The sequence below is a fragment of the Mytilus galloprovincialis genome, chromosome 8 (genome assembly GCF_965363235.1).
Source record: "Mytilus galloprovincialis chromosome 8, xbMytGall1.hap1.1, whole genome shotgun sequence".
Taxonomy (NCBI): domain Eukaryota; kingdom Metazoa; phylum Mollusca; class Bivalvia; order Mytilida; family Mytilidae; genus Mytilus; species Mytilus galloprovincialis.
Genome location: NC_134845.1, coordinates 61,875,949 through 61,903,885, shown reverse-complemented (window position 1 = coordinate 61,903,885; position 27,937 = coordinate 61,875,949). Strand labels below are relative to the sequence as shown.

The 27,937-nt window shown below is 31.8% G+C and overlaps 1 pseudogene; it reads right to left on the bottom strand.

The window, feature by feature from the left end:
* The window catches only part of LOC143043740 (uncharacterized), a 43,721-nt pseudogene extending 16,303 nt beyond the window's left edge, over window positions 1-27,418 (bottom strand).
* Window positions 27,419-27,937: the final 519 nt, after the last annotated feature.

Here is a 27,937-nt window from a genome sequence, read left to right as displayed (position 1 = left end):
GTCTAGTCCCACTAGACCACGATCGCACCACGCTCACCATTATCTAAAATTAATTCAGGATGTGGTGAGGTCGCGGCATGAGCAGCATGCAAATGTTAATTTTCGTTGTTTTCACGATGATACTACGTCCTCATTACGCTTCTACAACGATCCCGCTACAATTATACCACGTTAACACCACGCCTTTTCTACGCTTATCATCATCTTACTACGCTCATCACGTTCTGACCACGACTATACCACGAGTTTTCCGATTACACCACGACCTTACCATGCTTCTACAGCGATTATAGCACGTTCTAACAATAGTTATACTACGTTCATTCTGCGATTTACTACGTTCTCAGCATTAACGTCAACATTTTGTCCCATATCAATAAGTCCCATTCCTTCTAATTCTGATAAGTACGTAGATTTCCCGAAAGCAATACAGCCATACCACTCAAATCTACTAGAACAAGAACAATAGCAGAGATGACACAGATTTGCCAAGCATGGTTGAGCTGCTACATAAAATGGACAATAGGTCCTGATCATATACAGATAAATAAAACCTTAAAAAATAATTTAATTTTCTATGTGAAAATGACAATGAGAATGATGGCCGTAGTATGAACGTAGTCAGGTCGTAAGAAGATTTTGATGAAGACAGCATAGGCGTGCTAGAATCGTACCATGGTAAACGCGAGACCGTGAGAACGTGAGGGTCGTAGTAAGGTCGTAATAGGTGGCTGTGAGATCGTAGCACAGTATCTCCGATAAGAATCATGCTTTCGCTACGCTCTCGCAAACGATGATACAGCGACATTTGCGATCCTACCACGGCCTTAGTGCGCTCTCACTAGGCTTCTACTGCGACCTAATTTCGCCACGATCGAAGTGCGCTCTCACTACGCCTCTACTACGACCTAATTTCGAAACGACAACACCACGATTGCTTTGAACATGTTCAAAGTTTGTCTTGCTCAATACGATCTTGACGACCTCAACATGACCGTGATACGACCTTACTGCGATCTACACGATCGCACTACGAGCGTCAAATTTTTTTCTCTGATCAAAGTTCCATCGTGGCCTAGTGGGACTACGATATCAATAGGCTCATCACGATCTCACTACGACCATACCACGATGTATCCGATTGCAACACGATCTTACCACGCTCTTTCTGCGATTATAGCACGATCTTGCCTCGATCAATCTACGATCTTACCACGTTTTTTCCGAGACATAGCTAATTCCGATTGTCATTAATACTTAAAGTTATCGAAAACAGCATGGCATATATCAACAGCAACAAGAACTGAGCTTTAGCTACACCCTCGCTATACGATGGTACAGCAACCATTTCAATTTTCCCACGACCTCTCTTCGCTTCTTCTATGACCTGACTAACAATATTTTGGAATATTCTGACACGATTAGGGAAGGAAACCCCTCACTAAAAAGAACTTGCAAACAATTTTTAATATGAGCTTAATTAACTTTGTTCCATTATAAAGACTAGTTACCTATATCTACTAATTTTGCTTGATATCATGAAATTTGATGACAAAAGATGAACATGCTATTTAACGTGTACATAGCCAGCATAGTCGGTTTCAAGGCAGACAATTTCTAATTAGATTATTCAAATTACATAATAATTGTTCAACGTCAAGAACAGTTCTGTGGGAAGCTCATTGCAACAAAGTCCTTTGCATATTTTGTCTAGCGGTTCCTATATCATGGATGCAACAGACTTGAGTATTTTTTTTCTAAATTGGGTATCAAGTTTTTTTTTCTAAACTAATAATAACAAAAATAAATTTTGGGCCGGAAATATGGAGTTTGGTCGTGTAAAAAAAAATCAAGTATTATACAATCTGTTATATTGAGATGACTTTGATTCTCAATTGCCAAAATGAAATAAGCAATGATTAAGCTATAAAACATAACATAATTATGCAAATCGAATATCTTTCAGTGCAGTTGATGAAATGGAATATCATCTGATTCATTTGTCAAGATTTCATTTGGAAACTCGTGACTTTCAAATTTGCATTTACTGACAGAATATTTGTATTTCCTCATCACAGATATGAAATTAAACGCAGACTTTTGAAGGTCAAGATCAATCTCCGGCGCAGAGTTCACATCCGTTCCATACATGCTTTGCAATACTGCACTTAATATGAGTGTAGTGTTACAAAGTATTGAACGGAACGGATATGTGATCTCTGCGCCGGAGATTGGGTCAAGATTACCTTATTTTTATCAGGACTACTTGGTTATTCAAGAAGCATCTATGAACCAAATCTAAAGAACTATGACTTATACATCCGCAGATAGATGGACTTTATCATTGTGACGGACAAATGAAAAACTATATCCCTTCCCAAACCTCGTTTGATAACACATATTTAAATCTTCAAGCAAACAAATGTCAAACTATTCCTCTTACTAAAGGTTGAGAAATCCTAGACATAATGTTTTCATTTTTATTCGGTTTTGGTAAAATTCAAAAGTATCATTAAACAGTCATAAAAATAAGAATGTAGCTTAGTATTTAACCACCAATTCTGCTCATACCGATGCGAAGGGTCAACTAGAAAAATAACTACCAGTTACAAGAAATATTGATCATCGTTGAATGTCTCATGGTAAATTAACGACCGGAAATTCAACCGCACCGTAATAACTATTATATGGCAGTGATACAAATCAGTATGGCTGGGACTATTATACTAATATAATAACAGTAATAGTCCCTGAGTATACACTTGTTTGCTGGTATATATTATATTAAAACAACAGTAACATTTACATGTATATATAATTTTCCTCAATGTGTATGTCATTCTATTTTACTATTCTAATCATAGTGCAATGACAAATACCTCACAAAATGTATTTATTTCAATCTGTTTGGTTGCAGTAAAATTGCAAAGTAAGAACAATTCCCAAGTAATTATTTGAGGGGTTTGAAAATGACTTTCAGTTTCTGAATTATGTTACCTATGAAAACTCCTGAGATCGTTTACTTTGAAAGTAAAGATAATAACTTTATTGTGAAATGATCAAAACTGTATAATATGTAATAATTAAAATACAATATACAGTAAATATTGTCGTAAGAACCTGGTACCTCGTTTACATTTCTAAAAATAACCTGGTTTGGGATATCCACAAATACGAGTCAAGCATTCTATGCATAATAAAATAATGAACATCATTGTAATAAATATTTTGCATCATCTTCTGATATGAAAGTTAATCAAAAAATGTATTTATTTCAATTACCAAAAATCTTCAATTTGTTTACAGACCGCAAAAAATAAAGATATAGATCCACAAAAACTTATGTAACAATCTCAAACCCATATACATTGTAATATAATGGACCGGCTTAGTGCCGGCCCATACTAATGAAACAGTAGAATATTTTCTTTCATATTTGTGTGAATAAGGAAATTCATTTCTAAATAAAGAAATGAAAAAAATAGGGGGGTATCATTATTTTTTTTAGTACAGTTAACATGTATAAATTGTACAAGACACTACTACCAACCACAGAACTTCACACAGGGTTAAAGCATTTGAATGATGAATGTATATACGATTTAAATAGGAATGATAGTATCAGGTATACAAGAAAACACAAAATACCGAAAAGATATCTCATTATGTAAATCATCAGAAAAGCCAAGATCACTTCACAAAATTGAACTTTGTGAACCAGATTATATATCTTTTTTTCTTTTGAATACTATTATAAATACATGTTCTCCCTAAAATAAACAAATGCAAAGAAGATACTATTGCAGAAACTCTATAAAAAATTATTCCATACAGCAATAGAAAAAAATATGACAAAATTGCTTACTGAATTACAATTTTTTAAACATTAAACAATCCTTACCTATTTACATTCCTCAACTTATGTCTGTTGACTTCATCCTTGAGATTAACTGTCACTTCTGAATTAATGAGTTCTTCCGTCTTGTTGTTTTTCTTTGCTTCTATATACTGACTCAGTTGTTTAATATTTGTGTATATGTATAAGTCAGAATCACGTAGATCAACTTGAAATTCTTTTTCTAATTTTTTCATAAGCTCTGCAGCGAGCAAATAATTTCTGGAAACAAAACATGGCTCATCTTTATGGTTTCTCAGAATGATTATTTACAGACTTCTGATTGCTTAAATTTTGAAAAAAAAGTCCATACAAATAAGAGACAAGGAATGCATGAGTATATTCTGTCATGATCGGAAAATGATTGAGGCTGACGATCATGAAGTTGTGTTAATTTTCTTTTAAGTGCAGACGAAAATTTAGCAGATGTTGCTTAATTGAAAACTATCTAGTAATAAAATGTAAGACAACTGGTCCAGTCTTGTTTTATATTGTTAAACCTTTGGATTTGCTATCAATAACAATAATACCACCATATCGTATGAAGTTTTCATATAGTTACGTGTAGTTGAAAAATAAATGGCGCACTTATGTACATGATACACATTCGTAAATATGTATAATACTTTTAAATACTCAAATGTATAACAATTTTGATATAGTGATTTATTTAATTTAATGTGATCTTTAAATAATCTTTAAAAGGTTGAGACTTATGATTTTATTGTTTTGTGGATTAATACATTAAATTGTGGTAGATGAAAATTTGTTTAGCATCACGTCTAGTGCAAATCATATGACACCAACCCTGTCTTGCTCCTTATTTTCTCAAGTTTTGTTTCGTACCTTTTTTATTTCGTTCTACATGTTCTAGTCACTAGGTAGTATTTATTGTTTGTTTACTACTGCAGAAATGCTCTGACTTGTCATAAAATTCCCGAATCAATTATCAAAACTATATATTGAATTATACAAAATATTGGGATAAAAGTGCCAAGTATGACGTTATCTATTAAGAACATTGGCAATCATACCACATCTTTTTTTTTTTTATATAAAGCAATCAATTCTAACACTGTTATCCTCGTGTCCATGTACTTTGGAACATAAACGTAAAGGCAAACAGCAAAAATATCACAGGTGTAGTGATTGGACATCAGCAGGGTAAACATTTAAAAGTATATTACTTTCATTAACACTTACAATACCAGCAGAACATTTCAACATCTCAATTTTGACGATTCGGTTGCATCACATCGTTTTTTGTATGATATTCGCAAAGTGGTGTAGCAAAGTAATGTTCCGATAAATCAACATTGAAGTACTTTACAATCTTTGTTTGAGGCATTTATTTATAGATATATGTGCTGGGAAGTGATAATTAATTAAACGGTGGCAAATTAAGATCCTGACGCTGTGGTCACACCTTACCAGATACCACGAACAGTAGAAGTTCATTTCACATTCGTTCAACATCCGTTTTATCCGTTAAACATCCGGTAGAAGGCCGTTGTTGAATTTGTCTACCAGACCTCCAACGGATGCATAACGGACAAGTAAAGGATAAAGAACGGAAACGAAACAGACGAGTACCGCACAATACGGACGCATACCGGACGTTCAAATGACATGCTCAAAATTTTCAACCGAATAGAATGAACATCGACGGATAAAACGTACGCTAAACGAACATATAACGGATAAGAACGGACGTCTAACGGACATTAACGAATTGAAAAAAAATATCCGTTAGGCATCCGTTAGGCATCCGTTCGAGCTATCTGTTAAGGTGTGACTGAGGCTTTATATAAAAAAAAACGCATTGTATTGTCACTTTACATAATTTGATAGAGTAAATATCAAAAGTACAATGAAGCATTTTGCATACTGTAGTTAAATTTCAAAATTGTCATGGAGTAATGCATGCATTTGATACACAAATGTATAATTTAAAAATATTAACCCTCCTAATTCATGGAAGTTGTCATCCAAATGTATACCCCGAACGTTAAGGACTTCACACCAGATATTAGCAACTCTTTGTTCCATGTCAGTCAGTTGAGTTGCAGTAAGATTATGGTATTTCGTTAATTCTTCGTCAAACTTTGATAAAGCGTTTTCATCTACTTTTCCTGTTGTTTTTACTATTGGCAGTCTACAATTGAAACATGTTTTCATAAGTAGATCTTTCGTGAACTCTTTCTTGTAATAATGATAACGGATATCAAATTGCATGTATAAAAACCATTAAACACACTTATGAAGGGATAGAGTTGGTTCATAAAAAAATGCATATTTTGACTCTAATATTAATTCATTTTTTTTTATTGTGCTTGATATTCATATGATGACGACATAATCTTTAAATCAATTTAATTGATGTGTAGAGCTGGCATGATAGTAACCGTTAGTAGTCCTTTGATAATTTTAAATCATTGCCGTTTTGAATAGTTCTTATGCTACCTCTTCTGACATCAGACTCGGACTTCATTTAATCTGTGTGTTACTTTGCTTTGTGTTGTGTGTTTGTTTTTCTCATTAATTAGAAGTATAGGGGAGGGTTGTGATCTTTAAAAAAACATGGCCAACGCGGTGGCATTTTTTTGCGTCCGTCCCAAGTCAGGAGTCTCTAGCCTTTGTTAGTCTTGCATGATTTTCAATTTTAGTTTCTTAATACATTTCGGAGTTTAGAATGACGTCCATAATCACTTATTAAAACTAGAATACATGTTTGTCTCCGGTCGAGAAATTTTAGGGCGGCATTTCAGACCAATTGGTGGTCTTCGGCTGTTGTCTGCTCTTTGGATGAGTTGTTGTCTATTTGACAAATTCCCCATTTCCCGTTTTAATTTTATCAGTTCATGTCACACAACATTACACACCCTTGTTAAACTTCAAGGCCGAGGAGGAGAATTAGTCGTTATTGCAACAGCGAGCAAACGTTTCAAAGTTCCCTTTTCAATAACTCGTCATTATAATGTAAGTAAGTCACAAACTTGTCATAACGATATAGTTTCTCGGTACTTATGTTATAAAGAAATAGTATCCACTCTAACATAAAGTTATGTTCTGAGTTTTATTATTGAATAAATGTTATTGTTTTGTACGTAAAAAACTTATAGATAGTAATTGTAGATGTCATTATATACTAGTAATCATAAATCAATGTTCTAATATTACCAAATTCTGTACTTATATAGATTTAACACTGTTTTGTAGTTGCTGGTCTTTTTTTCTCAATTTTCATCAAAGGGTTGGAACACTCCAATTGGTTTAAATTTTTTTCTGAATGTTTGTAGATGAAAAAAGCATCTAGGAGAAAATTCAAAAATACCTTTTCAAAGGTACAAAATATGATGGAATCATATGAAAAGGTATTTTTCGTTTGAGTGAATAATCAATCCCTTATTTCTTTCATAGTTGTCTGTTCTTCTTGTACAAGGTATGCCACCAGGAATTTGTCTTTTTCTTCCTGTCCTTTTACTAAAACTACACAGGAAGTTACCCCTTTACATTCAATTATGGTTGTCTTCAATCCCTGTATACGAAGGATGTATGATAAAATTATTATAAATTTATGTTCGATATGTTCACTATATTCTTTAGTGCATTTTTTTATATATAGGTAAGACAGTTTGGGGGTCCTTTGGGTGTTCGGTGTGAAACACGGCTCCGTGTTTAATACTGTACTTTGACCTATAACCGTTTAATTTCACAAATTGTGACTTGGGTGGAGAGTTATCACATTGGCACTTATACCACATCTTTTTATATCTTTTGTTAAACACACGGATTATCCCAGAGGGTTTTTTTGAGGTTTAGCATTGCAGCAATTTTGAAGAAAACAAATGAAAACTGCAGCTTGCATTTTAAATCTAAAGATTGCAATTCTTCTTTTTTAATTAATTGTCATCTTCATCTGAACATTTTTTTGTAGCAACAAACGTTACTAGTGTCAATTTAAACTATATTATTGGAGTGGAAATTATTTTTCTTGTTCAAAGTTTTGAAGCGTTTGCAAATAATCAAATAAATTTAACTCTATTGAACATTCAAATATTTTCAAGATATCTTATGGAAATGTTCGTTTTCGTTAGGAAAAGCTAGTGTCCACCTGATCCATAATAATATTGGTTTGGTGCTGTTTGATTTTCTAAGATTTCTAGCTACTTCGCACAGACATATTAATGATTTGTTCATAATTCTTTCAATAGATGTCCAAAAGATTCTCAAAATACTTACTAGCTCATGTTGTTGCTACAACTATTTTCATGGCTGAAGTTAAAATGTTGTAAGATTACTGTCGCCTTAATACGCTTTTAAGCTAATGTAAAAAAAAATAATATACCAAACTGCTTCATTACAAATAGACAGTTATCGTGTATTTTTGAAAATATAGTTATTATTTTATTCATCAGTACCAAATGCAGAAAAAGCACGTGACTCATCTCGATGAATATACCTGTACATCTACGGAATGGTCTCTAATTGTAACAGATGAGTTACATCTGCCACAAATCTGTAATGATCCATCAGATAATATATATCCTAAGTCTCCAGTCCTAAGAAGTCGGTTCCCATGGCTTGTTGTTACACTTTCTGGCACTTTTATAAATCTTAGCTCTTCAACTTTTGGTCTATTTAGATACCCATGGGCTAAAGTTGGTCCTCCAATATAGATCTTAAAAATATATTTTCTAAATTCAAAAATGAAGAAATTTATGTTTTAATTTCGGGATAGGTAGCAATAAGATAATACTTTGAAAATCTTTGATATTTAATCATTGTTTGTGTTTTTTTCTTATATCCACTGTTTTCTTTTCTTTTGACAGTATTATGATGAACTGTATTGTCTTTTTTGTAAAAGATTAAGATTAACATTTGTTATTGAAACATACTTTAGACTAAAAAATACATTCGAAACTGACTATGTATATTGTTACAAATAATTCCGCCATATAATGGACAATCCATAACAATATGTTAGTTAAGATAGTAATCGTACACAATTCCTAAACCTGCTTTAAGTTCTGAATTAAAAATATATGACGTAAAACAGCTACGTTCGGGACATGTTATGTTAATGGTGTCTAGTAGGAATGCACAAATCAGTGTAAAACGGCTACTTTGATAAAGGAGGACACCATAATAAGCAAGAGAGAGGCAAATGAATCCAGAGAGACATAAAGCTGCGCCAGTCGAAAACAAACTGACAACTCTACGACGGACAAATAAAGATAAAGACAAACAGACAACAATTGTACAAGAAACGCAATATAAGAAAGACTAAGCAGCTACAACTCCGGTCAACGAACTATTAATCGCATCTGTAAAATTAACTATATGATGATTTCAACTTTAACACTTAGAACTCATAGGGTATTCGCTTTCATGAGTAGAAAATAATAAAGTGATCATAGATAAAAACGTATCTGTTTATTTTCTTAGAAAATATCAATACAAACATATTTTTTTTACAGTTGGAGATAATGCATTTTTAAATGACTATTCCTAGCTTAACTGCCGAAACACTATAAAAGCGTCGGGTCCTATCATGGAATATAGAAAGAGTGGTTGCATAGGTATTTTATAATAACCAACAGATAAAACAGTAAAAATAATGTCTAATAAGGTTTGTTCACGCTATAAATATAGTGAATATATGTATTACAAAATTAATAGCAAACATGCTTTACATGTAAGCTGTTAATTTAAATTGATATTTGTAATCATATTAGTAACATATACATCTTTATATATCATAAATTATTTTGTTGATTCTGCCAATGTTCAGGTATTATTTGGTTTCAAAATAACAACCGACATAAGGTTTGAATAACCTTAAACGAAGTTTAATTTTCAAGTATATTCATTTCTGAATGTCTTTAACTAGATGATTAAAGATTTATAAAAAGAGATTAACGTTTACAGCTGTAAATTACATGCCAATCAGTATAGAAAAATTAAAATACACATCATAAACATAAGATTGAAATCGAAATTATCAAAGAACCATAACCTCTAATTGCCCATTTTGCCGACACGAATTACCTCCCATTGTCAAATTAAAATGAAAAATCAAACATGTCGTATCGGGGGTATTTATCGTCGATTTGGGGAAAATCTGACAGTTCTTTCACATGCCCGGGTATATACTCTACTCATAAATAACTTTTGATTACTTGAGACTTCTCAAAAAGTGTCATGCGTCCCAAAAAAACAGTCGAAAAATTGAATTGAAAATCAAAAGTTATTCTTAAATTATGTATTTCCGTAACTTTATGAATTACGAATTTCCAAAATATGGCAATACAATTATTCGAATTACTAATATTGTTGAATTTCTTATTAATGTGTTATATTAGGATATTTTATAATATTATGCAATTTCTTATTTGTCTCTTGATAAACATGCACTGGTATTCTGAGACGGCAGATATAGGGAAAAATCTTTCTAGTCATTTTTCTCAAATATTGCATATTTTTGTCAATAGTTACCCAGCTGCAAGGTTTTTCTATACCATTCCTCGTATTTGAATTGTAACAGTGCACTGGAAATGTCTAAGCGCTCTGAAAATTGACGTTGAAAAATTCGGGATGATAATAGTAACTCGGAAAAAAGATAATTGTAATTATAGTATTAGAAATAAGAAGATAATCGTACCTCAATAGTATGTTATTGATATTGACACTTAGAACGTATATCTGATCGCATATGATGATATTATGGTGATGAATTAATCACGAAAACGTTCCAACGTCTCATGATATTTCTTTTTGTGCATATATATATTTTTTTAGATACTTATATACCTCTCCTCTTCCTCCAGTGGATTGTATTTTGTTGTCTTTGTCAATAAGAACGAAGTCAACACCAGGAAAAATTGAACCAACTGGACAAACCCTTCTTTCGGTCAAAAAATTCTAAATTTAAAAAAATCAATTGATATGAATAAATCATAAGTGATAATATTAGTGTTCCCTGCCTAATCTTAAAGAATGTATCACATACATAGACTTAAAAAATACGTTATATTTAAGTTGAAATGGTTATTCAAATTTCTTTTCAACTAGCTTTACCTCATAATAACAACACATAACAACATTCAGCTATTCCTCATTGTTTATCGCACGTTCTCTTATCCATTTGCGTTGCTTTTTATGCAAAGCAAGTCAGCCTGATAGTTGAATTGGTTTAGTGACCAATTGTAAGTGTTATTTGCGAAAGTTGTAAAATTTATTGCATTGTAATATCGTTAAGATAGATCAAGTCGAAAAGGCAAATCTTGATCGCAAAGCTGACTGTTTAATACAAACAAACGAATGACTGGACTTTGATGAAACATTTCGAGGGAGTATACCTATCTTCACTTCTACGTGTTCTATCGATGAGGTGATACAAATCTTACCTTATTTTTTTCAAAATAACAATTCAAATCCTGACAGGCAACGTCATGGCATTCTGATGTACCATAGACGTTCAAAAACTGAACCAATGGCAATAACTTCAAACATTTGGCAAACAACGCTGTAGTCATAACTTCGCCACAAATCCAAATTTGCCTGAAATTAAATAGTAGTTAGATTAAAAGTCTACCTAAGCATTTTCATATATACGGATATTAAGAGCTAGTTATGTTATACGAAAAAAAGTCGTTTATTGAGCAAGAGAGAATATGATGTTTTCTCGTTTATAGCTAATGATGATGGAAGTGTTTAACGACCTTGACTGGATAGACTTTGCTGGCACGGTAGGTATTAAAGCTGGCTCGGGTGTCTTCATCCATCTTGGTTTCTGAAGTAGCAGATGATGTTGGTCTAGATATCTGATGAAATGTTTAAATTTTGAGAGTAACATGTGATTTATGTAAGATAATTTTGAGGTAGAAATAGACAATTGTGTGTTTTATTAAAATGACTTCGCAAAAATATAAGGGGAGATAACTCAGATAAAGTAATTTTCATAAGAGCAAGTGTTGTGATTTTACTTCTTTTGATACATGTATGTACCAAAAAAAAACAAGTTCGGTGACCCGATTTTTTCAGGATGAGTCTTATTTATACGAAACGCGCATCTGGCGTGATTAATTACAATACTGGTACCTTTGATAACTATTTACACCGCTGGGTCGATGCCACTGCTGGTGAACGTTTCGTCTCTGAGGGTATCACAAGCCAAGTAGTCAGCACTTCGGTGTTGACATCAATATCAATAACATGGTAATTTGTATAAATGTTCTATTAAAAAAAAATGATTTTTTCGAAAAACTAAGAATTTTCTTATCCCACGAAGAGATAACCTTAGCCATATTTGGCATAACTTTTTTGGATTAGTGTCCTCAATGCTCTTCAACTTTGTACTTCTTTGCTTCATAACTATTTTGATCTGAACGTAACTGATGAGTCTTATTTGGACAAAACGCGCGTCTGACGTATCAAATTATAATCCTTGTACCTTTGACCATTATTATCAAACTGTATATCAAGTTAATAGTGTGGTGACACTAGTCATACTATATACTAACTTGATATATGACCGCAAAAAGCTAACGGGAAAAAATGAAGTGAAATATCTATATTTTACCTCAAACTTTTGAGTTCCTCCAATTTCAATTCCGGGGTATTGATAACAGTTTCCAATAGCGACGGCGTGAACATCATTTGTGTAATCTTATTTTTGTTGATGAATTTACACAGTAAATATGGATCATAGATGGTTGTGCTGGGTATGATGTTCATGGTTATTCCTAAAAAAATAGCCACAGAAAATTCAATTTACTAGTACTTGTATCTAAGCCGAATTTTAAATCTGACTATGAAGTACTGGTTCGGCTCATTTTCGAAGGCCCTATGGTGGGCTTTATTTTGTGACTTCTTTTGAATGTGTCTTGTTGGAAGTTATAACATATTTTCTTATTTTTTATATTGAAAATAAGCAATACAATTTATGAAAAGCTTGTATCGTCAGAACATGTTTAAAAGGTGTTTTATTTTGTTAAATTGATAGAATTCTTAACATTGAAATGTTTATCAGATTTATGCAAAATAATATATTCAGAAGTTTAAAACACCGTTTGTTTCAACTAAGATCTAATATCAAGTTTTGTGTATTGATAAGTCGATTGAATATTCCAACAATATTTTAAAACTCTTGAACTATGCATATTTAGTATTTCAATATTCAGCCCCATTCTACTATGTAATACTGATAGCGTTTGACATTTTTAGCCGAACAAATTTATCCATTTTATATAACTTCAATTATTCCATATTGATAAAATATTAGTAGGTTTTTCTATATGAATTGGATTTTGAATAAATAAGCATATTCACCTGCGGAAAAAGGATATTCACCGCGCAAAACGTCGCGTGCTTTTACGTGTATAATTTTGGTAAAAAACGTTTGATGTACAATTGATTTTGGTAAATATTTTCCATTACATTCATTTCTCTCGGAATATGGAATAAAACATTTACTGTCTTTTGCTTCAGTAAATATGTGGTTTAATTGACTTTTGAAAAACTGATATTCACTTCGGCCGTTGGCCTCAGTGAATATCAGTTTTTCAAAAGTCAATAAAACCACACATTTACCTCATCAAAAGACAGTAATTGTATATTATTGTATGCTGGTTCATATTCTGGACGCCAATCTTTGCTCCTTTATTATATAATTCACTAACAAATGCGCCTGTCCCAAGTCAGGAGCCTCTGGCCTTTGTTAGTCTTGTATTATTTTAATTTTAGTTTCTTGTGTACAATTTGGAAATTAGTATGGCGTTCATTATCACTGGACTAGTATATATTTGTTTAGGGGCCAGCTGAAGGACGCCTCCGGGTGCGGGAATTTCTCGCTACATTGAAGACCTGTTGGTGACCCTCTGCTGTTGTTTTTTTATTTGGTCGGGTTGTTGTCTCTTTGACGCATTCCCCATTTCCATTCTCAATTTTATATTTACATATCACACATCAATTACCACTTTTTAATTTATATAACATATATACACTTTTTTATGTATTAATTTGTATTGGCTTTTAAAAACTACCAGGAGCAAAATAGGCCAAAATTTGACTACAGCCGTTTATCCAAATGGATTGAAATTTATTTTTCTCAAGAAAATCGTCACGAAATGGTGAACTAACCAAGCAATGTCGTTCTCATGATCAATAATGAAGACTTTTTTAGCACATATGCTGTTTCATTTTTAACAATATGTATTAAGATCAAGCTTGATATATCTATTTAGATGCTTATACTTTTTACTATAATTTTACAAACGCATTTTTAGGTGTACAGTTAGAAATACATCTAATGACAATACCTTTTAGTAATGGTCGCAGCATTTCACATGGGAAAAATATGTTGCAGGCCACTCTATCATCTTGGTTAAAAGGATAAGTTTCATGTCTCCAGTGGTATGAAAATACTGCTCCTCTGTGTGGACAAATTATTCCTTTAAAAAACAAAAGAAGGAAGATTGCATGTCTTCAGTGGTATGACAATACAGCACATATGTGAGGACATATTATTCCTTTAAAATAAAGATGGTTTCGTGTCAATTGTTCTATGATAATAATAAGGAACTCTGTGGTAGAATAATTCCTTCAAAATAAAACCAGCTTTGTGTTCCGATTAGAATCAAACTACTGCACCTCCGTTGGTACAAAAATAATAATCTCCAGTGTTGACTGATAAATGTTACCATATAAGATAAGGGTCATATGTGAAAGTGTATGAAGGTATTGATGCCATGTGTGAACAAAATAATTGTATAAAATGTATTTAATTTCATGTCCCCAATTGTACGTAAATTATGTCTACTCTTTGTGGACAAACCCTCAACTCTAACAAAATGAAATTCATGTTATGTCACTATCAAAATTACATACTAATCACCTTTGTTATCAAACGAACAAATTACTTGAACAACACATGATAAGTATCATGTATACAGGGGCATTTATGCTTCTCTTTTTCGAAACATGATTTCTACAAAAAACAAGCTTCAAATAATTCCACAATAGTACAACAATATTGAACCCCGTGTGAACAAACAACCCCTGCGAAATAAAAAAAAATAGATTTACATTTCCGTATGTCAAATATACATATATCCGTTGTACAAAATTATGTTGCAAAATATAATAAGAAAACAAAACGACGTCCAGGAAAAATCTGTAACATTTCACTAGGAAAACAGATAAAGCAATTGATGATGAGCTATTGAAACAAGAGCCGAAATCACATAACAACCTAACACGTTGTTACTGTTGGCTTTTTAATCAAAATAGACCAATTAAAGTATGTTCCTTCTATATTAAATATTTTTTTTCAATTTGATAGACCATTCATCGCAATTTCAGATGTAAAGAGAGTCGGTAAAATAATTTTGTTACATTGTGCGCTAGTGACCAAATACTATATATATGTGAGGTCAGTAAATTTCACTCTTACCCAATATAGAATTAACTGACCCGATATACATTGTATTTTCTCGAACCCCATATGACATAAACTGACAATATAAAGATCATAGCTGGTCATTTAGCAGATTGTTTAAATAATAATAACTCATTGTGATGCACAAACTACTGCAACATGTAAAATATAGTTGAAGTGTGTTATCGATTTAAATATAAGTAAGTGTACTGGTTGGTAGATTCTTATAGACTCTCTCTATATATATATATATATTAAATTAAGAATGGAAATGGGGAATGTGTCAAAGAGACCATAGAAAAAACAACAGCATATATATATTGAAACATCACAGTGTGCTTCTACATAATTCATTTATTTAAAATTTTAAAGGTCTCAAAATTTGTTTTACTCACCAATTCTAGTTACAGCATTCACATACCCTCAATACAGACATTTATTTATTTTAAGTGAATAACGAACAGAAATTTCAAGTGAAACACTTATTCATGTGCAAAAAAAAATATGATTTTTTTTTAAAGTGTCCGACAGATGTAAATATTCATTTCATAAAATCTTTAACAAACTGTATAATACCACATTAATGATTATATTTCTTTTATTCTGGTTAGTTAACTTCAGTTGTTTTAGAGGAGTGCGTATATAAATAGTTTTTAGTTATCACACTCTCAAATCCCGCAAGTAATCGCTTCAAGTTTAGATAGCAAATAATGTGGGGAGCTTAAAAAGTGCTATAACTTCTATATCTGAAGTTCTTGGTGCAATGTCTAGATCCGTCTCCTTTAAGGAGGTAGACCTAGGTTAAGGGAAATAACTCTTAAAATCATCAGAACGTTTGTGTCAACCATTTTCAAAAACATATTCTAAGCTTCTAGGTTACATAGATTATTTTCAATCTGTTTCAGGTAAATGCTTAAAAACATTGATGAACTTGACTTTTACAAACGCTTAACTGATTTAAAGAGTTATCTCCCTGAACCAAGGTCTACCCCCTTAAATTGTAATTTATATAAAGTTAAAAAAAAAAGAAATACAAATAACCATGAATGTTTCTACAGTTATTTTGCTATGAGACTTGATGTATTCTTTCCAAATTAATTATATTCTAAAAAATAAAAGGCACTGGATTTTTAGTAATTTTCATCATTCTATAAAAATCTATTACCATTAATTTATCATACTTCACAAATTTGTCCCTTTTAGATAAAATATGCATTTAACACGCAACTATTGTTATCAGTAGGTCAATCTATTCCTATTTATTGTGAAGGGAAGAAGATTATTACTTACTTGTCCATGCATTGACTTATTTGTGTAAGTATTATCTGATATGTTCAGGTCATAAACCAATGAAACAGAAATAATGTAAAATGAACCTCTATAAGAGTTGTAATTTACATATCTATTTTTTTTAAATATCTTTGAGATTCCTTAAATTCGTACCTTGTCTTGCACTTTTAACCTTTTTCCTAATACTGGAAAATCTTAATGAGACAACTAAAGGCAACAGTAGTATACCACTGTTCACAAGTAAAAAAATATTGCGTTTCACGTAATTTATTTTAATATTGGTTTCTATAAAGAGTGTTATCACTACCACTGGAGCGATGACACTGATTGTGGAGTTTTGTTCTCTCTGATCTTAGCTAGCCAAGATTTACGACCAACTCCTCTCCAAATAACTTTTGGCGGATTTGTGGTTTCTTTGGTCGCAGTTGTAACTGGCTGCATCAAATCAAAAAGTTCCTTTAAGGTGATCACGTGCGTAGAAAATGTAAAAAAAAAAAAAAAAAAATCCACGCGCCGATTGTGTAATTAGTTTTTACCCCCAAAATAAACAACAATATTTGGTTGACAATTGTAAAGTTCTTAATTAATATGATTAGTTATCGAAGTTTGCCTGTATGTTTCTCGCGCAAATGTTGGAATGTCAACATATATTTTCAGTGCCTACTACAATGTACTATACGATATCTGAAAACACTAGAAACACAATCATTTTGACATCTCTAACATATAAGAGTGTTAAGGTGCTGCCAATGGTAAAAATGTTGATGTCGACATAGTCATGACTATTATATGCCGGTAGATGGCGCATGATTGTTATCACACAAATTTGGCTAATTTTGCAAAGGACGGAGAGACGGGGAGTCTATCGTAACCATTGAATAGCGATGATGACTCTTTAAGCATCTCTGTCTTGACATGAATTATCATTAAATTAAATATGGTTAAACTTACTGTTAACAAAACTCTTCGAAATACTAATGATTTTTGTTCATAAAAAAAGATAACAGCCGCTGTATTTTGCAAAACATGGTTTCGGACATTATTTAGTTGAACTCTTCTGTAGACAAGACGCGCACTTGCGTACACAATTGCAATCCGGGTTTATATGATAAGTTTGTTTTTAAACTACTGGTCAATTGAAGAACAGCTTTATACCAAACAATAACTTAATTTTCAGTTCGTAGAAGGATAGAATTGACTACAATAGTAATGGTAAATTAAAGGAATGTTACTAAACTAAACAGTATCGAAAATTTATTAAGCAGAGATGTAAAAACAGTAATTAGATATAGGAAGATGTGGTGTGAGTGCCAATGAGACAAATCTCCATCCAAATAACAATTTATGAAAGTAAGCAATTATAGGTCAATGTACGGTCTTCAACACGGAGCCTTGGCTCACACCGAACAGATATAAGCATTAATTATCATGTTGCAACATATGGGAGACATGAACTTATATTGACATGATATTAATTTTAAGTTGATACTCAATTTCTTGAAAAAATATTTAAAAGTAATGCTTTTAAAATGGTTAATAAAAAATAATCTAAACATATATTCGTGCAGGTATGTCGACTTTAAAAAAGCTGGTCAAATACTAATTATAGCAAAGCAAGTTTTCCCCAGCTGAAGTAACTCGTTATGGTATCTGAAAAACTTTCCAAGGTATGATTTCAACTGAACAAATCGGAAGTATTAGTATCATAATTACCTTGACAGAAACATTATGTTTTCAGGTTTATTCTATTTTCAAAAGATTTTGAAAAATTTCAAAGAGCAACCGGACTTCAATTGGTCCAAATAGAAGCTAAAAAGGCTGCTAACTTCACATATTAGTTTAAGTATTCCTTTTGTATTATTCGCCTCTCTTTGAAAATGAAAAGAATTATTGAATGATAAAGGTTTGAGACATTTTTTGTCTGCATGACATAGTTACCTTGTACATGTAGCAGTAATCCTCTATCAAGAATATCATTACAGGAAATGACAGCCAGGGAATATCGTATCAACTGGGATATAACTACTTCATAAACAGCCGTGCGATTTGTTTTAATACAATAAAATACATATAACATTTGGATTATTAATATCTAAAACATCTTCCTTTAGCTATGAATTTTATAAACTGCACAGTGAACTTCTTTTATAAAACGACATTATTTATGTTATTTGGTATCTGTGTGTCTTTATCATATATACAACATGAACATGAAACATGAATATACACACAAGATTGAGTATATTCAAATTTACCATGTAACAATAGCGAAAACTATGTAGTCATACTGTCAATCAAAGCCTAAAGAAATCAAAAACACTATTAATTATGTAAAAATACATATAATCAGTTTAATTTCTGGATTGATTCCTATTTCTATATTTAAAGGCCATTCGTCATACATATGGTCTGCACCATTATGGACACTTATGTAACTTATTAACTTTCTATTTTGATAGATCTAAAGTAAAGTTAAGAGTTAATTGAATATAGTTGTGTTACTCTCTTTATTTTTAAAGAAATAAGATACGAGTTCTCACTTTTGTTTTTGCGTTTGTCATGTTTGTCGAGTCTTGTTTATTTTTGTCATCATTTCAAGCAAGATATCAGTTTTACACAGTCATTATCAAGTCTAAATCGACTGAATTTACCGCACTTAAAAAAAGTTAAATAAGACGGCAAGTTTTAACGAACGTTTTTATACGAAATCAGACCAAAACTAAAAATTCAAAGTTCAAACTTGCTTGACCGTGTTAAGATCCGTTTATGGAACTGGTATGGTAGAACGTGTAACGCCCGTTTTGCTTGAAGATACTTTCAAAGAAAATAGAGTAGACTAGAATTAAAAATAAACGTAACTTTCGAATAAATATCGAAGAAAAATCATCTGTTGATTATTTATTTCTGGTGTTATTTGCTTTGTTGTTGAATAATTAATTAATCAACAGTGCAGATTGTTTTTTTTTTTTTTTCTTTTTAATGTTGATTTATTTATTGACGTATTAATTTCCTGTCGGCGACTGAAAGTTTACTCAAAATAAACGGAATTTGTGTGTAGTGGAAACATCGATTCCATATGCATAAACTCCGAAGTGAAACTTCAAATGTAGTCGTTAAGCAAAAGCAATGTGTATGGAAATTGATTTCGTCTTTGAAAAGAAATAACTGCAAGATTCAAACTTAACATTATTAAAGCAAGACTATATGGTATGATTGCTTGCAAATGTAAGAACTGTCCGCCATAGATCAAGTGAATTGGACGTAAACAATTTCAGGCACACATATTTTTTATGCTTTTTTATCAGATATTTGAATTTGTTATATGTTGATGTCTGAACTAGATATTAATTTTTGACATTTCAAAACATGTTTTATTCGTGCGGGTTGCTTTGTAAAACTGGGAACATATTTAGAGGTCAATGTACGGCTTTTTTTCTTGCCTTTTATTATACAATACTAGTATTCGAAACAATCATTTATCTTACACAGCGTTGTATTTAAACGCCATCAAGTTACTTAAGTATTTTATTAACCTCTGAAACTGTACTTAGCCTATGATGAGACAGTGTTGAAATCATAAATAAGATAATAGACGAATAGACCTTTTTTATTAAAAAAATTACGTAGCTTATATTTCAGCATCATTAGTAGTTTCCAAGGCTTTATTAAGTAAAATAAAGCGTTACCCTATTATATTCGAATCATTCTAACTGTATAAATCCTTGACGGAATCTAATATGTCCTATCTTTAAAGATTAAGTTAAATGGCACTTGTCAGTAATTAACCGGGTCACCAGCTCGTAACACAATATATGCATGAAAGATAGGGTATTTAAAAGATTGGAAGGTAACTGTTAAAAGTTGCTAAAAACTTTAAAACTAATTTTGTCGTGCCATTCACTTATTATGTTAATTTTGTAACAATACCTGTGTTATAATATCCGTACACACAAAAAACAAAAACAAGTGATTGTTATAAATAATCAGCAAATACGACGAACAGCTATAAAAAAAGTTTTACGTCGAGTTACCTACCTTTTCTAACCCCCACTTGTTGAAACACATAAACACACACACAAACACACACCTGTGAAATTCGCTTTTAAACTTTTTTAACAATGAAATATAGAAGACATAAAATCTTTTATTCATATTTTTCATCCATAATTATGGGTTTTGAACTGACTTAGATGATTGATCAATAATCCGTTGATCTTTAGAAGTTCACTCCAGTGGAGATTAAGTCACTTCTTTTTATTATTTTTCAATACAATGTTATATAAATACAATAATTGATAGATTGAACAGAAAACTGAATTCGTTAGACAATATTTGTTTATTGGTGTAGGGGGCGAAAGATACCAGAGGGACAGTCAAACTCATAGATCGAAAATAAACTGACAACGTCATGGCTAAAGGAGAAAAAGATAAACAAACAAATAACAGTATATAAGATACAATATAGAAAACTAAAGACCAAGCAACACGAACCGAACCAAAAACGTAGGGTGATCGCATGTACTCCTGAAGGGTAAGCAGATCCTGATCCACATGTGACAGCCGTCGTGTTGATCCTGTTATAACATACCCGTTAAATAGTATAATTTGGTAGGTCACATTAGTGGAACAAGAATAGGATTGTAGTTACTTACGACATAAAGAACATATCTGATATATAAAGCAGATGGTCCATATCATAATGTGACTTCTTTTAAAAGTTATTGCCCTTTTCACATGATTTTCGATTTTTTGAAAAAAAAACCTTTCAACATACAAATCAAAATATGCTTACGATCAACCTTAACATGTTAAATCTATAGTAAATAATATAGCAAATTCTTGCTTTCTGCAAATATATATATATAAATATGATTAAAGCCTCTTATGAACTGGATTTTGCATAAAAAAAAGAAAGGCCGAAATGCCTCGAAAGAGTTAGAGACAAGTATTTCGTGAGATTAAAATCAAACACTTTATTAATCAAAACAATAAAACATATATGGATGTTATTGCTGTTCTTTTGTCTTCTCGATGGTGTACCACAACGCAGTAGGAAAGTGTTACGATAAAAGAATATCAAGACAGTTCTCTAGCGTTGATTGAATCATGATGAAAAAAATACAATCATGCATTACTAAAAAACATTTACCTTTTGGTTTTCCGGTTGTTCCAGATGAATATACAATGTAAGCACGACTGTCTAAAGTCAAATCTGTTGGAAGAGTTTCTTCCCCTGTCACTATTTCTTCTTCCAGTTCAATAAATGTGTATAGATGTTTTATCTCTAAACCAAAATACAAACAAGATTAAATGGACACTAAGTGTGTATAAAAGTTAGAAATATGCTTATTATTTTTCAGTAAAACATAGGTTTATTTCGCCTAATTATAATACCTTGTTACATACACGGGCGAATCGTACAAGTAGAGATTTATAAACACCTTAAGATTGTGACAAAGAACGTCACCATCTGAAAGAGGATAATTAACAATATGCAACTCATCTCTTTTATCATATATTTTACTTTTGCCCAAACCTTGACTGAGTTAAGAAAAACACGCCATGACAATAAATCCAAAACAAACAGTGTTTTTCAAAATCTGCAATAGCCATATATTTCCTGAGTTGCACTTGTTACTTGCATAGAGTTTGCTCTAAATTTTGAAAAGGTATGAGCTTAACCTGTCAATAAGTGTATGCAATTTCCTAAGTTTTTGTTTGTAGCTAAATTTATCTTCTAAATGAGTCCAGCATTGGTAGTATATTGCTGTTTTACTTTTACATATAATTTCACTACAACTGGTAATCAGAAATCTTTACTGTTAACTAGTCCTTGACGACAATTTTAAATTTACTTATTCTGAAAAATAATTAAGATGTTTTTATTGATTAGGATGTAATATAACCTTCCCCTGTCTGTGATATCGTCAACTTACCACCTAGCGTGTCTGTTAATTGTTTGATAGATATAACTGCTATTGGCGTTGCATCACAAAGGATAGATTTCATCGTAGGCAGTGGGTATAATACATCCAGGGGTAGGTAAGCAGCACCTGTTTCGATATCAAGTTGGTTGTCATTAAAAACATAAAATAAGGCCAATGAACTCATATAGATTCAATGATAGTAATCCATTGTTCATTTACAGTTTTGATAACACATATTTTGTTCAAACTTGTCTATTGATACAAGAAAGACTATCAACATAAAACAGATCAGAACCAATTGCTCTTATGATCCTGAACTATTTCGTCGATTTATATTGCATATAACAGTCTACAATGTTAAGAATTACCGTTTCTGATTGGTTGAATGATTGATTGGTGGTAACGTTACTTTCAGTACTATTGTGCTAATTGTAGTCGGTACGTTTTTATTGGTTGAGGATGTTAATGCACCAAGATAGAACCACCGACTTTTGATAGGAAAACTGACAGGTTTTATACGACTTCATCATTATGTCTTTAAGAGGATCATATCTTCATACTTATCTTGGATGTACATGCAATTTGGAATCAAATGTTTAAATAAGAACTTGTTCAACGTCATTCAGCTAAAGAGTTACTTGAATCAAATATTTGGGGTCATTATAATAATGTTTTACTATTTAATATAGAACTGAATACGGTTTGAATTTTAGAAATTGTGCTGAGATACTAACAATCTTTTTTATAGTAAATCTTGATATTGGTTGAACAAGAGGGTTACCAAACGTTTTGAAATGACACCCTTTAGACAACTGGCAAAATCTTTAAGATTATTCAACATTGATATGCCTTACATTCCATGGTGTACAAATATTACAGACGCCATGTGGTAAAGTCAGAAAGAATATTGATATTCTTGTTGCATACACTTTCAGCATGGAAATTTCACAGTAAAGTGTTTAATTGCAAAAGTTTATTAAAAAAAGAATATTTTGCAAAGTGTCTCGAATGTGTTCAAACATTACAACATATAAAATGACCCGTAAGGAAGATGGTTCGTTGTCAATGGGCATAAAGAATATCTAATTAGAACAAAGGCGATAATGGTCAGCTTTTCGGTGTTGACATGAATATCAATAATGTGGTCATTTTTACAAATTTCCTGTTAACAAAACTTTGAATTTTTCGAAAAACTAAGGATTTTCTTATCCCAGGCATAGATTACCTTAGCCGTATTTGACACAACTTTTTGGAATTTTGGATCATCAATGCTCTTCAACTTTTTACTTGTTTGGCTTAATAAATATTTTGATTTGAGCGTCACTGATGAGTCTTATGTAGACGAACCGCGCGTCTGGCGTACTAAATTATAATCCTGGTACCTTTGATAGCTATTTACACCACTGGGTCGATGCCACTGCTGGTGGACGTTTCGTCCCCGAGGGTATCACCAGCCCAGTAGTCAACACTTCTGTGTTGACATGAATATCAATAATGTGGTCATTTTTACAAATTTCCTGTTAACAAAACTTTGAATTTTTCGAAAAACTAAGGATTTTCTTATCCCAGGCATAGATTACCTTAGCCGTATTTGACACAACTTTTTTGGAATTTTGGATCATCAATGCTCTTCAAATTTTTACTTGTTTGGTTTAATAAATATTTTGATTTGAGCGTCACTGATGAGTCTTATGTAGACGAAACGAGCGTCTGGCGTACTAAATTATAATCCTGGTACCTTTGATAACTATTTAAGTATTTTATTTATTATCATGTACTTAATTTTGAAGTAAACTTTCAATGGTTTGAATCAGGTTCGAAAAAAATTCAAATCACAAAAAATACTGAATTCCGAGAAAAATTCATAAAGGAAAGTCTCTAATCAAAATCAAAATCAAAAGCTCAAATACATCAAACGAAATGATAACAACTGTCATACTCTTGAATTGTTACAAGCATTTTCTTCAGTAGAAAATGGTGGATTAAACCTTGTTTAAAAGCTAGCTAAACCTCTCACTTGTATGACAGTCGAATCATATTCCATATATTGACAACGATGTGTGAACAAAACAAACAGAACTAAAGGTTAGCATGTCAAATAAGGGGTACAGCAGTCAACATTGTGTTTTAATCCTAAGCATTATAAAACATTCCCATGTGCACAAAATGGCATATAGACCAAGCACATAAGCAAAAAGTAAAGACAATAATACACAAAATTATCAAAGTACAGTAACACAATGACTTGATGTGTAAGTACAGAGCCACGTCATATATGTATCAAAGCAACATAAAAAGGCATATAGACAAAGTACTTAAGAGGAAATGAAAGACAACCATACAAAAATGTTTTACAATGGCACAATCAAGGGATGAATAAGAACAGAGCAACTCCTTAGGATTTAAGAAACGCCAAACAATACGTATAGACAAAGCACATATCAAAAACAAAAGACAGGCATACGAGAATTATCATTAAAAAAATACCGCAATTACGGGATATACAAGTACCGAGCCACGAAAACTATACCGGTCTGGTTATTAACATTTGTCGAACAAATTTTAGATAAAGTGTATTAAAATTATCACTTGCTATTAATATGTTATGTTATTATGTTTGTCGTTGTTTTGACTCGGATAATGAATCCCTGATTATAAGGGAAATATTTAGTGCATGGTAGAACCTCAACTTAAGGGGGCTCATGGGTCTAAATCATTTTTTTTCTAATATAGGATTTCGCTTTATTTTTCTATAAATGAACTTTATCTTATACTTTAATTAAAAAAAAAATTAAAAGATGGGATCACCGTTCATTTACGCCCCTAATCTGCCTGGGAAAGAAGCATACATTTTTGTAAAGGTACTTTTTTTCTGTTGAACTAATACGAAAATAGAGGTAATATCGAAATAAATAAATAACCTAATTACAGAAATCGCTTAAATTTTACAATTAGTTAGTTTATGTACAGCTTATTTGAAAATAATAATACAAAATATAGGTCACCGATGGGTTAAAAAAGATATTTCAATTTTGATGCTAAAAATTTTTGAACCAAAGGGAGATAATTTGGAGCATTTTCAATGATATAAACATTTCAAAAGTCATCTGGAGGCAAACAAAATTGATTTTATTGGTTGATTTTTGTACCACATCATTAAGTAATGACTATTAGTGTAATAAAAACAAATTGTAATGAAAAATACAAATGTATAATTTTTTGCTGAAAATTTTGTACCCGCGAGCCTCCTTAAGACTTACTTGAGGATATTGACTGTAACGGCATGGTCCTGGGTATTTTAGATTGATATGTTGCGTCAAAAACATTAAATATTAAAACGAAGATGTGGGATGGTTACAAATAAGACAAATCTTTACAAGAGACCGGATAAACAAACATTTACACTATTATAGGTCACCGTACCGTCTTGAGATATGAGTATAAACACTGCATTGAACTACTTGAAATAATAAAATACAGATATTTTGGTGATTGCACTTTCATTCATTGCTTAGTGTTGCTTATCAAGACATTATCAAGAGGTCATACAGGTTAAATGAGGATCCATATCTTCATTTCAAAACGAAGACCCAGAGGTTTTTTTTTCGAAACAAGGACACAGGGCTTTCTGTTCAAAACGAGGACCAATGGCTTTCTTTGCAAAACGAGTGTTCTGTCATTTTCACGTAGTCACAAACTAGATCCAGTAAATTCAAGATATATGTGAAACACAGACAGTTTTCTTGCAAATTTGTGAAAATGAAAACGCTTAAATTATAAAAGAAAAATGAAAACCAATACTGACCTGCTTTTAAAATTTTTGGACCAAAGGGAGATAATTTGGAGCATTTTCAATGATATAAACATTTCAAAAGTCATCTGGAGGCAAACAAAATTGATTTTATTGGTTGATTTTTGTACCACATCATTAAGTAATGACTATTAGTGTAATAAAAACAAATTGTAATGAAAAATACAAATGTATAATTTTTTGCTGAAAATTTTGTACCCGCGAGCCTCCTTAAGACTTACTTGAGGATATTGACTGTAACGGCATGGTCCTGGGTATTTTAGATTGATATGTTGCGTCAAAAACATTAAATATTAAAACGAAGATGTGGGATGGTTACAAATAAGACAAATCTTTACAAGAGACCGGATAAACAAACATTTACACTATTATAGGTCACCGTACGGTCTTGAGATATGAGTATAAACACTGCATTGAACTAATTGAAATAATAAAATACAGATATTTTGGTGATTGCACTTTCATTCATTGCTTAGTGTTGCTTATCAAGACATTATCAAGAGGTCATACAGGTTAAATGAGGATCCATATCTTCATTTCAAAACGAAGACCCAGAGGTTTTTTTTTCGAAACAAGGACACAGGGCTTTCTGTTCAAAACGAGGACCAATGGCTTTCTTTGCAAAACGAGTGTTCTGTCATTTTCACGTAGTCACAAACTAGATCCAGTAAATTCAAGATATATGTGAAACACAGACAGTTTTCTTGCAAATTTGTGAAAATGAAAACGCTTAAATTATAAAAGAAAAATGAAAACCAATACTGACCTGCTTTTAAAATAGCAATACACGCAGTTACATACGCAATGCTTTTATCCAAATAAATTCCAACACATGAATTTATGGTCACGCCTTTGTGAACTAAATGTTTGCCAAGTTTGTCAGAACTTTCATCCAACTCTTTGAATGTTATTTTCGCCCCGCTGTCTTCAACAATTGCAATCTTGTCTGGCGTCTTTTTTGCTTGCTTAGAAAACATTTCATGAAGCAATCCTTGTTGCTCATAGCTGGTTTCTGTTCCCATTGTACGATAATTTTGATTAGAGTTGCATGTGTTGTTTTTTTTTGTCGCTGAAAAAAGTGAAAACGAAAATGTCTTGGAAATATACATGTACTTGATCATTTCATTTTTGAAATCAATGAATCTCTTTGATGCCTATACGAAATAGGTGTTTTCTCTTAGTTGACACCTGCACAATTCAAGGATCAGTATTTGCTCATAGCACTTAAGCTTCTCCTATACGTGTTTAAATTGTAATTAATTTCCCATGTTAGTTAGTTTCAACTAATTAAGAAATAATCAACGAGAAGCGTTTCTTATCTAACAAGTAATATATTTTCAATTGTATAACGAATTTATTAAACGAACAGGAATTATTTTTGAGCGTAATGTGAGTAGGAAATATTATGGATGTCTTTCATAGATAAATGACAAATCTTTTTTAGAAATAATGATCATACACAATGAGGATGTTACTACGACATCATTATACAATTGAATACATGTTACAGGATTTTTTAGCAACATTTTATTGATTCTATTTTTCAATTATACTTATATTTCTATGTTTCGTTT